This window comes from Triturus cristatus, chromosome 6, assembly GCF_964204655.1.
Source record: "Triturus cristatus chromosome 6, aTriCri1.1, whole genome shotgun sequence".
Lineage (NCBI taxonomy): Eukaryota > Metazoa > Chordata > Amphibia > Caudata > Salamandridae > Triturus > Triturus cristatus.
Window position 1 is genome coordinate 1503784068 of NC_140589.1, and position 13883 is coordinate 1503797950.

A 13883-nucleotide genomic window follows, 5' to 3' on the forward strand; every position below is an offset into this window, starting at 1 on the left:
ACAGGGAGCAGCTCACTATGTGCCGAGACTGGGGTCTGAGCAGCTCTCCTGCTTTAGTCAGTGTCAAGGCTCATGCAGGTGCAGCTTTAAGCCAGTTATGTATTGTCATTTCCCTGCTGCTCAGACCTTGGCAGCCTTTATATGCTTCACTGGGGGCCTGGCTCCTCTTGATACCCAGGAGGGTCTCTCGTGCTGTTGCCAGGGTGGAGGGTATTTTCTCATGCTGTTGGTGGCAGTGTACACTGGCATTGGTGCAGTTTGTTTCATTGGCCCACAGGTGGTGCTACAGCAGGGGGCCTTGCACTGCTCGCGTTAGGCTGGGTGACTTGACTGCTCTTTTCTATGTCTTTTTTTTCTCTCTGCAGTGGTGACAAGGGGCCACTAGGTGGCAGTGTAGTGCTTCTCGATCCGGTACGGCAGCTTACTCACGCTGCGGGGAGTGCTGGTTCTTACCACTTTCCATGAAGTCCTCGGCTGCTGCCCTGATGTCACACGTGTTTTCGCGGCACCATGGGCTCACTTTTCACAGCCACGCGGGCAATGCGGGAGAAAGACGCTGCCTCGCAAGGAGCAGGGCTACCTGGCACGACATGCCTCCTGAGACCGGCGCACTTCCCCAGGCCGTCCGATGCCTCACCGCGACGAGGTGAGAGGGAATGGAGTGGGGATCTCCAGTTGGCGGCTCTCAGTCTGGGGTGGCAGAGCTGGCAGGGCATTGCTTCATGGGATCACAGCAGCCTTCCTTACGCTGCCGGCCCATTTGGTTCTCTCAGTCACTGCGGGCATTACACGCAGCAGCGGCGACTGGCCTCAGGCCGTCTGAACATTCTTGTGTGAGGGGGGATTCTTTTCCGGCGGCTCATTCATTCATTCCCCTGACTGCTTGGCCTGTGTGAGGTGTGTAGCGCTCCGACTCGCTACCATGCATTTTCCCCCGCCGCAGCAGCTTGAGTCATTCTCGGGGATTCCAAGTACTGGTACAGCCTCACTCTTCTCCCGCGGACTCGGCAAACATGACGGGCAGCAGTGGGACACTGCGAACACCTGAGCTGATCGCACCCCTCTCTCAGTTGAAGTGTGCCTACTTGGCCCACGCTATGGGCTTAGACATGCATCTGGGGATGTGGGGGCATTGTTCAGTCCTTGCGTTCCGATAGATGGCTCATACAGCGAGGCCAACAGGCACCTCTGTTGGTGGGGGCCATACCTCTGGTACTACTGCAGCCAGCGTAGTGTCCTCCGTCCTGGCCGGCATTGGAGAGCCCTCTGTCGTGATGCTGTAGAAGAGCTTCCTCTCACCCTGCAGGACTGTGTGGGCACCTTGGGCCCAGGTCAGGCTGTGGTACGGCACCGTGGCATGGGGCTCTCCGACCGTAGGTCTGGTCAAGGTGGCTGCAGCCGTAGGTTAGGGGCCTTGGGCTATTATGCCATCCGGAACTGGGAGACAGCCCCCACATCACGCATGGGATAAGACCCACTCAAAGCCATTGCAGTGTCGGGCCCTAGGCCCACATGATGTTAAAGGACTGACACAGACACTAGGCAGTAGGGTACTGTAACTGACCCAGGGCACGTGCGCCTGGCCCCTTTTATTTGCAGAGTCACCTGACCGGTTACGCCTGTGGTGGGTGGGTGTAAAGTGTGGGTTAGCACTAGGCAAAACACTAGAATGTGTCCAGCCGGACACTACACTTGGAAAGCTGAAAATTGTTCTAAAGTAAACATGCATGAATGCTCAGACACAATAAAGAGCAATTAGGTATCCTGGTCCATTAATGTGCCACCCACGGCAATTCCTAGAAGCAAAGGAAAAGGTGTGTACTTAAAGCAGATTATCAACGTTTTGTAATAGCAGGCTAAAGTATATTTTAAAACGGAACATGGGTAATTAAGCAGTGTGTGGTGCAGTGAAAGCAACGGTTCATATACCATCACATATTGGACATTAAGTGCTTGTTACACATCAGTGATAGAGACCATTGCTTCTGGTTTCTCAACTATCGATAAAGCCATATAAATGCCACATTAGCATGCATGTGGCCACATATGTGAACAAACCTCATAAAATATGCTTGACAGCCACTTGTCACCAGAGTCTCCCACCAAAGTGCATCCCTTAACCTGTCAACATCCTTTGGCACCATTATGTCCTCTATCACTGATTTGGGATTCAGGGTTTCACCCTGTATAATCTGCCATGCCCTTGGACCATAAAGCTGGAGCATGCACGCCAGTCCTACTGTGTGTGCACATTGTTAGGGCATCGAATCCATGACATTAATTACCCAGTTGTTAGTGACTAGTAAACAAATATTCAGGTGCATCATAAAAGTAGGTGTTTGAAGATGAATATCCACTTATTTTCTCATCCATCCTGTATTCTCCATACTACACATTTGGTTGCACAAGGAGCCCGCAAAGACGGAAGGCACACTCTCTTCAATTTCTAGTCATATCAAGAGAACTTGCATAGCGGTGAGAACCACATTGGGCAGTAGATATTTTCATATGGAGGTCCCATGCCACGTGCTAAAAATATAATTCCAATTTTAATGTTTTCTACAAGGTATGGCAATGTTGAGGAACATTTATTGTGCTTACACTGCAGTAAAAAGTGGCCTTATGCGAGTACGGTAAAAATCCTTAGCACCGCATTCTTGTTCATTAGTTTCAAGACTCTGTATGCACTGTAATAAAAACATGGAGATCCTCCGAATCATTCACACCCTTTACAAACTTCCCATGTGACAACTGCTTTGTCATCTGCAAATTGATACCAACCACGTCTTCAGCAAATTGTTGTTCCTTCACTTTGCTTTGGTAAACTGTATCAATCTGACAGTGTTTTGAAGACTTCACCCCATCACCACCCCCCCTCACCACCAGAGACCTTCTATCTGACAAGGACAACAATATACAACTATGTATAGATGACCAACAAATCTTTCTGGAAATCTTCATTCCTATATAATGTTTACTTTCTAAAGAGCAGCCTTATCATCTTCCAGGCCTGATGTCTAAAGCTTACAATAAACTCAACACAAGGAAATCCAAAACTGTTTTCATCGCTCCTGAGACTAAACCTCAACAAATTTAAGTATGGGTTTTATCACTAAATACAAATGGTTTTGCACCCCTGGGAAAAAACAGAGACACATCACTTGGCCTCCCTTAGCTTAACAATCAATATTATTCAGAAGACAATAATACACAGCACCAACTATTTTTGAATTGGAAGGAAATGTTCTTCATTCTAATTGCAGTAAATTCTCCTCCTCACCTGGCCTCCAAGATCAGATGCTCTGGTAGCACCTTCAATTCCCACAGCTGAAACATTGTGATATAAAAAACCAAGAGATGAAAAAAGAAGAAAAGTAGGAAGGCTTCTGCCATTTCCTGAAATTTTAGAACAAGATTCCAGCACCCAACCTCCTCCACTTCATCAAGCACATGATGCACTTCTCTCTATGGAGCATTTTACTTCAACCTAATAAACCTCCAATGACCACCCCCTCGCCACTCCAATGTCCTCAGAATCCATTTCTCCTACGTACTCCCCTTTTTCTTGTTATCACATTCTGTTGTGTAGCCTCTATCACTTTTATGTTCCAGGATCTGTTGATTATTGTCTTGGATCAAGATCTATGGGTCACACATATACATACATTGTTGTACAGTATTGTTCTTAAATTCTTTAGCCAAATATCCTGAAGATGTTTTTTGTCAAGAAGATGCAGCGGACTGGACGGATTAGACAGACCGCTACAAAGCCATCTTTCATGGATGAACTCTCCCATGACATTCAGAGTCAGTGAGACAGTAAGGATGTCCTGATACAGAAACACAGCACATGTTTTAGTCTTCTGTGGTGAAGGTCCAATGTTTGAAGCATATTTGAAATACTTGACCTAAGCATAGTGTAGATGAGGATGAAATGAGCTGTGGAGTGGCTGTTCCAATTTATTTATTTATTTATAGAGTTTTATATAGCTCGAACATGACCCAAGAGGGTATCAGAGTGCTTTACAAATGGTCAGGGAGAGGAAACGGGTAGGACAATACATCAACATGTTCAAGAGCAATACAGGATGTTGCAATGCCAAGCTGGGGAAGGTAGACCCATATAGAGCAAGGTAGAGAAGTCAATATACAGAAACGTAGATAGGAAGTAAAAGCATTGGGTGAAGAGGATGCATCATAACATAGACCAGAAGAAGGAGTTTGTGAATTCTAGTTCAGAAAAGTATGCCTCAGTAGGACATTAACTTCTTTTTTAAAAGACGCAGTTGAGGGATTCAGTCTCGTTTTAGGAGGCATGGAGTTCCAAATGCTCAGTCCAATATCCGAGAAGTCACGGTTGTAAGTTTTCCTTGTCTACAAATTTTGTGGTTTCAGTAATAATATGCTGGAGCTCCCGGAGGGTCTGCAGCAGCCGGATAGTTCCAGTTTTTGCAAGTGGTACAATCGGGTGTTGAAGTGTAGGGCTTTGTGGGTCATGCAGGCAATATTTAATTGAATCCACGCTCATATGGAAGCCAATTTAGGGATTTCAAATCAGGAGAGATGTGGTTGTTTCTTTTGGGATCCCGTGATGAGTCCTGCAGCCGAGTTAAGAGAGGCCCTTATGGGAGTCAACTTGTATCTAGGTAGACCACAAAGGGTTGCACTACCATAGTCCAACCTAAAAATAAGGGCTTAAACAGTGGACTTGAAGCCATCAGGGTGAAAGGAAGGGTTTTTTTTTTTTCTTAGGAATGCTCTTTTGAAAGTTTGCTCTTTTGGTGACTGAACTGATGTGCTCCTGTATTTTCAGGTTCATATCTAGCATTATTTACAGCGATCTTGTGGATTCTATGATGTGTGGTATGCAGTTGAGAGCCGTTAGTTGTTTAATTTATTCTTCCATTACAGGACATGGCTTGGGTGGGGACATTAGGAGGAATTCTATTTGGTGAGAGTTTAGTTTGAGGTGGTTGGAGATCAGCCAATTTGGGGTTTTGTGTAGAACTGTGTTGAGAGACCTGATATCATCAGAGGAAGAGGTTTTCAGGTACAATTGAGTGTTGTCAGCATACGTGTAATAGTGGACGTTAGATGATTTGAGAATTTCAGTTAAAGGCTCCATGAACGAGTTGAAGAGAATATGTGAGAGCGAGGACCCCTGTGGAGCCCCTAGTGTGATTGGAGTGAAATTGGACAGGGAAAGAGTGGCCTTGATTCTTTGCATACTGTTGTATCGAAATGAGGAGTACCAGTTTAGCACTGAACCAGATAGTCCCGTCCTGCATTCCAGTAGGTCTAGGAGGTTGTCATGTTTGACAGTATCAAAAGCTGACCGGAGGTCGATGAGGATTAGAAGGCAAGATTCATTCAGATCCAGCATTATTAACGCGTCATCAACTATGTGTGTAAGGGCTGTTTCAGTGCTGTGACCCTGAAGAAAACCAGATTGGAGTTGGTCGAGGAGATGGAATTGGTCTATGTTGTTACATAGTTGGGCAGGAACACCTTTCTCGAGGGGCTTCATCAGAGTTGGAATGCTACTGATTGGACGGAAGTTATTTAGGTCCTTGTGATCTGCCGCGGGATTTTTCAGAATAGAGGTAACCTGCCCCGACTTTAAGTTATCCAAAACACACCTTGCAGTAGGGAGGCATTTACGATCTTCGTTCAAAGTGGGAGTATAGGCATCTTTATCTTATTGAAGAAATTCAAAGGTAGAGGATCACTGAAGTGGTTTGAGGGTTTCAGTGCTGTAAGAATATTGATTTTGTCAAAGGTTTTAAATTGGCGCCAGGAGGCACTGTTTTTGGGGGTATGCTCTGGGAGATAAATAGCCTCAGGGTTCACAGGAGAGGGGGAGTTGATAATGGGTAAGACAGTAAGTTGGTTCATTGCTGTCCAAAGATCAGTTTAAATCTATTTGGGTTTTTCAAGGAAGAAGGAGACAAGGCCTCGCAGCTTGGCAGGGGACTGGACATTGTTGTAGAAAGGATGAAATGAATATTGAATTATAGTTTGATTATTTCAAACAGTTTTTTGGGGCAATTTCTGGCTTTATCTAGTTGGATTCTAAAGAAATGTGCTTTCACACATCTGATGCGTTTATTCTAAATGCTTCTCCTCGATCTCAGGAGCTTAAGGTGTTCAAGGGATGGTGAGCATCTCCAAGATCATTCTGCTTATCTTAGAATGTATCTACATATACTTAAGCTACCATTCAACCATGGTGTGGAGTCTTTGGTTTACATTGTTTTTAGTTGTAAGGGGGCAATTGTATCTAGAATGTTCAACATGCAATTGCTGCAATTTTCTGTGAGGTCATGGACATGTCAATAGGAGGGAGCAGGGTATTATTGCTAAGGGATAGCATTTTGCTCAGTTTTGTATTTTCCATGGATCTTTTCCAGTGTCTGTGTTTCTTTAGTTGAGTTCATTTTGTAATCCAAGATTCAATGATGCAGAAGGTGATGCAGTGGTGGTCAGTCCAGTCACATGGGACGATTGATTGAATGGAATTGGGCTTAGAAATTGTTGAGTCCAGGTTCGCACCCAAGATGTGAGTGGGGCTGTCTCAGATTTGGATCAGATTGAGGTCTCTAGGAAGGTTTTGAGATTCCTCACTGCAGGGTCATTCGGGTCGTTCCAGTGGAGATTGATGTCTCTGAGGAAGATCTAGGAACAATGTAGTCCCACTTTGGATGAGATCGTTTCCATAGTTTGTTCTATGAATGAGAGGTTGTATCCCAGCAGATGGTAAATCATGTGCACTTTGCATAAAGACCTGTTGTTACTTATGAGGTCTGGGAATAAATATTCACAGGGGGAAAGAACTGCAGTATGTGCCTGTTTTGCTATAAGACTATTTTGGAGCATACAGGTGATGCCACCACCAGGTCTGTTAGCTCTGTCTAATCTAATGATGTTGTCACTATGTGGGTCTAGGATGTCCAGGAGAGGTCCATAGAAATCATTTAGCCAGGTTTCCTAAGGATTAGGATGTAAAGTTCCGCTTCTAGGATGAGGTCAGTGATGTCTAACGCACGTTTCACAGCCAATCTGCAGTTGAGAAGCATCCATTTCAGGTGTGGATTGGTGTCAGAAGTGAAACTCCTGGCCTAGAACACGTTCCAAGAAACGTCTGGTAGTTAAACTGCTTATATAGCATGTATCATAAGGTTTGTCCATCCTGTAACTCTTTCTATTACTTGAAATGTGACCAGAGTGGATTCCATGAGCACCCTGACTGAAGAGTCACTTTCTAAGATCAGATTTCTACCCTAACTAAGCAACATGATGTGGGTGGAATATTGAAGAAAGATGAAGAGTGAAAGAAATCCTGTGTGTACTCTGTTTAATTAAGTCTTGTTTTATAGGTTTCCCATTCCACCATCCCACACAAATCCACCACCTCTATAACAGAAAACAAGCATGCTTGTTGCCACAACAGGATATTGACCATATTCATATTCTAAGACTTTGTCTTTATTGCATTGCTTTTAAAATGGGCATCTTGCCTCATTAGTGTGTAACCAATGCTATCGACCTCCAAATCAGGAATAGCTTGCAGTTCTAAGTTCACTGCAACTTAAAATGTATATTTATATACATACAGTTACCACCAACCTTTCGCAGTTAGGAAAGTGCAACAGTACGTCAGTGATTAGCAGGGTATTTATGTACTACAGTGACTAGGTGACACCACGTCTTCATATTAGCACAATAGCAGAAATCTGCCGTAATAAAATTACTGCACATTTCTTCCAATTCAGCAGCACAATGCACATGGACTGAGATTTTTTTTCTTTCCTGCAAATAATGTCCCCACTGCTTTGTACTTTCCTTGTGTGTCTTTTACATGCGAACACTCTCAGTTAGTTGTCAGACATTTTGGAGGAGTTTCGCTTTTCTGAATTGTGCTAATAAAAGTGCTAATGCAAACCTACGTTTTGTCCAAACTTGTCTTTGCTTGTTAGTCCCTTATTGTTTCCATCTTGTCTTCCTAGTTCAAAGTAAATGCTCAAAGTTCTGTGAAGCAGCTGAAGCGTATCCCCCTACAAAAAGCAGAGTCCAAATGCTAGTCAACTCACACAGACCAGAGCACATTTGTGTTGAATTGGGGGGGGGGGGGAGTCTAATAAACAATAGTTTCACTTTGTAAACTCTACATTTGTAGTTGTTTAGCATCAATTCGAATTCATCTCATTTTATACGGCGATTTTAAGAAAAGAGTACAGGACATGGGTGCCACATGTCCTATGCTCTGTTTGTGATATTGAGATGATCCTGTTTAGTAAATGTTACAGATGGCAAATGCACATTTTGGATATTGCTGTTTTTATTTCGTTTCAGTAAATAAATGATTGAGAATATGAACATGGTGCTTTGATTGTAGTGGCCATGATTAGGTCAAGTCCCGTTAATTTCAAGCAGATAAACTAGTAGGACTAGATTAGAACGTGAAATCAGATGGTATGACCAGACATTGCACCCTTAGTAAAAATTGTCAATTTGTTTATGTACTAGCAAGTTCTACTACAATGATATCAACTAAAATATTGATGCCAATTATATTAACTATTCAATATTATCTACCCATAAAAATATCTACATGGAACCAATTAGTTTGGAGTTAAAATCAGAATTTACCCCAGTCCTCCATTAAGCGTCGGCTATTCCTGGAATTATTGTAATATGCAAATATTTTTGTAGGTAAATTTTATTTAATTGGCGACATTTCTACAATATTATTTTGGAGACATTGTTGCAACACATGTTGAGTCAGTATTTCCACGCAACACCGTTCTCACACAACTTATGGGACACGTGTTCGCTGTGGGTCCCTACTCCTGATTTGAATTTAGCGTGCTGTGCCACTCCTGTACAAATGAAAAACCTGCTTACCAAATAGTGAGCAGTAACATTTTATCTTCTATGTACTTTCTGTCCGTAGAACAGTCACCAAGTCGTCATGACTTTTTTAACCTGTTCCTATAAGCCCCTAAATAAATTCCATTTGTTAGTGAAATATATAATAATGTCATTAGATCATGACCTTATTTGCTGTCTTTGATCTAGAGCTCGAATGCCTGCTCAAGGTACTTTCAATGATCTTAAAAAAGAGTAAAAAGGATAAACATGGAATTAAAATAAACAGAGAGTGGGTAGGTGTGAACAACCCTGGAATAACAGGCGCGACTTGCTGCTTCCCATTCTGTTTTTTCTAACTGACCTAATATGGTCCATGTGCAGGAGACCTGTGTCACCTGATATGGTCCATGTGCAGGAGACCTGTGTCACCTGATATGGTCCATGTGCAGGAGACCTGTATCAAAAATCCCCTATCACCTGCTGTACACACTTTGGCTGTTCATCTACAGCAGTAGTTTTTAACCTGTTGTCCGGTGACCCATAGGGGTCCAAGAAGCCTACTCAGGGGGCCCGCGACTGCTTAGAACATGTAATAATATTTACATATATAACAATTGTATATAAGTAAAAAAGCAACATTTACAATAGATTTATTTTAATGTTCTGTAAATGTGAAGGAATTTGAAACGGGAGGCTAAATTAGACTAGTATCCTCAGATTAATTTGTGGGAACTGTGCAAGTGCATCAAACTGAATGTAGTATGGATGATGATTGGCTTCCATTGAATTTACAAAAGCTCCAAGTGCATCAATCAGAATGAAGTATGGATGATGAGTGGCTTCAGTTGAATTTAGAAAAGCCTCAACCTTCTTATAAAAATTTGATTTTTTTGTTTTTTATTTGTTTGTGAATTAAATCAAATATTTCACCATTTGTGTATTTGTTCGATGAATACTTGTTTATGTATTTTTCATGTATTTTTTTGTGGTTCAAATCATTGAAAATGCTTAGCCAGGAATCCCCAACTTCTGGTAATGATTCAGTGGGGGTCTCCGGATTCTAATAATGATTCAGTGGGGGTCCACATAAGTCAAAAGGTGAAGAACCACTGCTCTACAGCATAAGAGTAGAGAACTACACTCTGTGGAGCTCCTTTTCTCACCAGTGATTATTGTCCCAATAAGGAAATAACATAACTAATCGTTTATGGCAGCTGATTATTTGTCATGGCATTTAGACACGTGTGGAAACTGCTTTTCAGCTCTCTCTTCGGAAATCTTGTAGTTTATCGTTACTGGACCCGCGTAGTCCCCATTAATGGAACGTATCTGTGAGTGAGTGCATGTGTGTTTTCGTTCCTTTAGTATGAGGGCTGGTGTCTCGCTGCCTGTACAGAGCACCTACTCATGTAGGATGCGGCATAGAGTTTTGCTGGCTATCAGACCTGCTGTCTTCTCTTCCCCTTCCTGTCCCCCACTACTTGTCCTTGAGCCAAAAACGGACTTGAGGAAGCATTTTGCACTAAAGATCTGTGCACAATGCCAAATGCTACCATTTTGTGTAATAACGTATGATTTCACATCATTTTTAGGGCATTTCACGAAATGTCTGCAAAGAAAATTGTGTGAATTTCGCCCAGACCTATGAGGTGCAACATTCTTAACATAAGGCAAAGGCCAAGGACACGCACAAAGATGCACGCCTATGTAAATAAATGGGCTTCTGCCCATCCACTGCATCTTGTGCCCTCCTCGGAGTTATACCTTTGTTATGAGTGGCCTATAGATTCCACAGGGCCTGGTAACTGTAGCTACCATGCCTGTCAGAATTACGAGTTGTGTGTGCTTCACAACAGAGATTTCACATACAGGAAAAATGCAGGAAAAACCAATTCCTGCAAGTGAGTCATCAAAGACCTGCAATCCCCTTTACTCCCTTCCTGTGGAATTACAGGGACTTCCACTCATGATGATTGTAGGGCAGGAAAATAACAAGTGCCACTCACAATAAGGGGCTGGGAAGTTAGACCCTGGAGTAGCACGTGATTGGTCAGAGGTCGTCTAGTTGCAATCTAGAAAAAATGGATCACTGACAGAATATTTGAAACAAAAATATTGTGTAGACAGAATATCATGTCAAAACTATCGAGGGCCAAAATACCCAGGAAGTGCAAATAGGTAGGTGTAGATTTACTATTCTTAACTCCACATCTACATGCCTTGAATATACATATATAATGTTAAAGTGCATATATGTGGAGTTATATATGGTAAAACTTTGCTTACTCATAGAAACTTACTGTCTCTATATTTTTGTCCTCGATATTCTTGACACAATATTGCGTCCCACGATATTTTTGTTTCAGATGGTCTGACTAAACACAAAAAAAACTAAACAAAGTGAGGTTTGATATCATCTAAGGACAATGCACTCCTTAAAAATTCAGCCCTTCAGAAGTTTCGGATTAATTTATATCCATGCTCAACTGCCAATATTTCAGAATAGAAGCCGACTCCTTTAACCGAATCAGAGTTCATCCTTTTACTTGGTATGGCTTCGTACACCAGTGCAGAGAGAGATTGGGACTAGAGGTGCAGAAACTTTGGCTGTCCTCTGGAAGGTGTAGAGAACAAACTCCATGACTGAAGAAAAACCTTTTGTCTACTGCAAACCTCATGAAGAAAAGGAGGCTTGAAACCGATACCTTGCCCACCAAAATCAATACATCAGCTGAGCCATGGGACATGTAGATAAAGTGAAAAAACTGTGGGGGCAAACTGCAAAGAAACTGTATATTGGTGTTGTCCCCTCTCTCTTCCCCATTTAAGTGTTCCAGTATAGAGCCTGAGGCCCTGTGATACTGCGCCATGGCGCTGTGCCCCACTGTTCTTTCTGTTCTGGTGCTGATGCCACAGCCCATGACCCTCTGCCATGCAGATGAGGCCACAACATTCTTTCGTTAGTAGTGCCAAGACGTGCGTGAGGACCCCATGGACCCCATGAGCCTCCATTCCATCTCCTTGATGCACTCTGAACTAGCCGTCTGAGATGCAACCTTCCTGTAAGCCACTCAGTCTGTGTCTGGTACCACTCTGAACCTGGTGGAACACGCGAAGGAGCTTGTGAGCCTCCCCCATCAACACCATGATTACAGCTGCCCCCACCCATTATGGCGCAAAGACGAAGGTGCCACAGCCAGCACTACTGGTGCCCACGTGAGATATGTGCTAAGTAAAATTACATGCTCTGACCCACAGCACCATTTAAGAGTAAGCCTTAACGGGTTGACTTTGCTACATTCTGAATGGCTTTGCCGAAAAAGGAAGTGATTGATAATACATTGAACTTGCAGTATGATCTGCTTTCTGTGGTTTAACAAACATCACCAATGCCTGACACAAGGATTGCCTAGTTTCCCATAAGCTCGACCTACCCCTGAGAGCTGACCTGATAGAAGCGTCCATTGAGTATTAAAGCTAATACATGGGCTAATATTCCTAAAGGGGTTGTATTTTACTAGTAAAACTTATTTTTTTTTAAACTTTATTTATGGGTTTATTATAAGTAACAAGCAAGTTACATGAACAAAAAACAGAACAAAGGAAAAAGGAACCCATAATGGACATTGATTGTGATTATAGCATATGACTTAATGCACTTTTACAAAGTATCGGGTAGGTCACATTACAAGCATCTGTACTAAAAGCAACTCAAACAGCGCAAGACCCAGCAAGGGTCTCAGCAGGCACTTAAACAATAGGCAGTAGTATGAATCTTACTTTCAGTGCTAAGTTTTACCAATTTCATACTGTAGCTTCACCCCAACGGAGCCTCTCCAGAGCATCTATAACAGGAACCAGCGTGACCCTCTGGCCTCTTTTACCCTGATACACTCGACTCCATTGTGCCTAAGTAGCTCTGGTAAAGGCTCCAAAAACTCTTGGGGCGACTCTGTGGGGGGAGCAGTTCACTGAATAGTTCTGACTGTGCATTGCAGTATAACATGTTCTTAGACCACTCGGCAACTCTGGGTGCCGGGCCCTGAGCCCATCTAATTGCTACTCTGCGCCCTGAGCAAACCCATATCCACTAATATGCGCAAATTCCTTCTGCAGCAGTCTAGAGTGTCCCAGTAGTGCCAGTAATGGGTCAATAGGGAGGGGCGTGCCTATGATGTTGCTCAACTTCAGGAAACTCAACCTCCAGAAGTCAGCTATGACTGGGCATGACCAGCCTAGGTGCATAAATCCCTCTGGGTCAGTATTGCATCTTTCACAAATCAGCGGTGTCTCTAAGGCCACAGCTATGTAATCGAGCTGGGGTGTTGTAAGTTTTGTTTAGGAATTTAAATTGTATAAGTCTGTGTCTACCATTGAGGGAAATGCGTTTCGTGGACTCGCAACAGTACAGCCATGTGATGTCATCAAGGATCGTGTCTAGGTCATTTTGCCACTCCAGTCTAGCCTTAGTGTAGGTGTTTTTACGTTCGTCCTGCACTAAACTATAAATGATAGATACTGTATCATTAGGAGAGTCAGTGCGTAGGAAGTGAGATAGGGGGGCAAACTCTGGAGGTTCCAGTGTGTCCTCACCGAGCAACCCACGAAGGGCGTATCGCACTCTGAACAACTGAAATCTCGTCAGCGGGGAAATAGTATGACCCTCGGCTTCTATTTCGGCCCAATTACGAGCTGTGCCTGCCGTAAATAGATCCCCAATTTTGGTAATATTGATTGTACCCATTGCCCTCACTACCTCTTTTTCCGAGCAGGTTGGCAACCATTGACACCCTTCCAGAGGTGTCAAGAGGGAATACAAGATCGCTCCCGCCTGCCATTTCAGTAGATTATGCCACGCATGCACTATTGCAATGATTGAGTCCAAGATCCCAGTGCTCCTTGATGGGGTGCGAAACAATGACACTCCTAGGGGGTTAGGGGTAGCAGCCACTTTTTCGATTTGTGCGTGTGGGAGAGCTGTGTTCTGGTGGACCCAATAGTAAGCGTGTGAG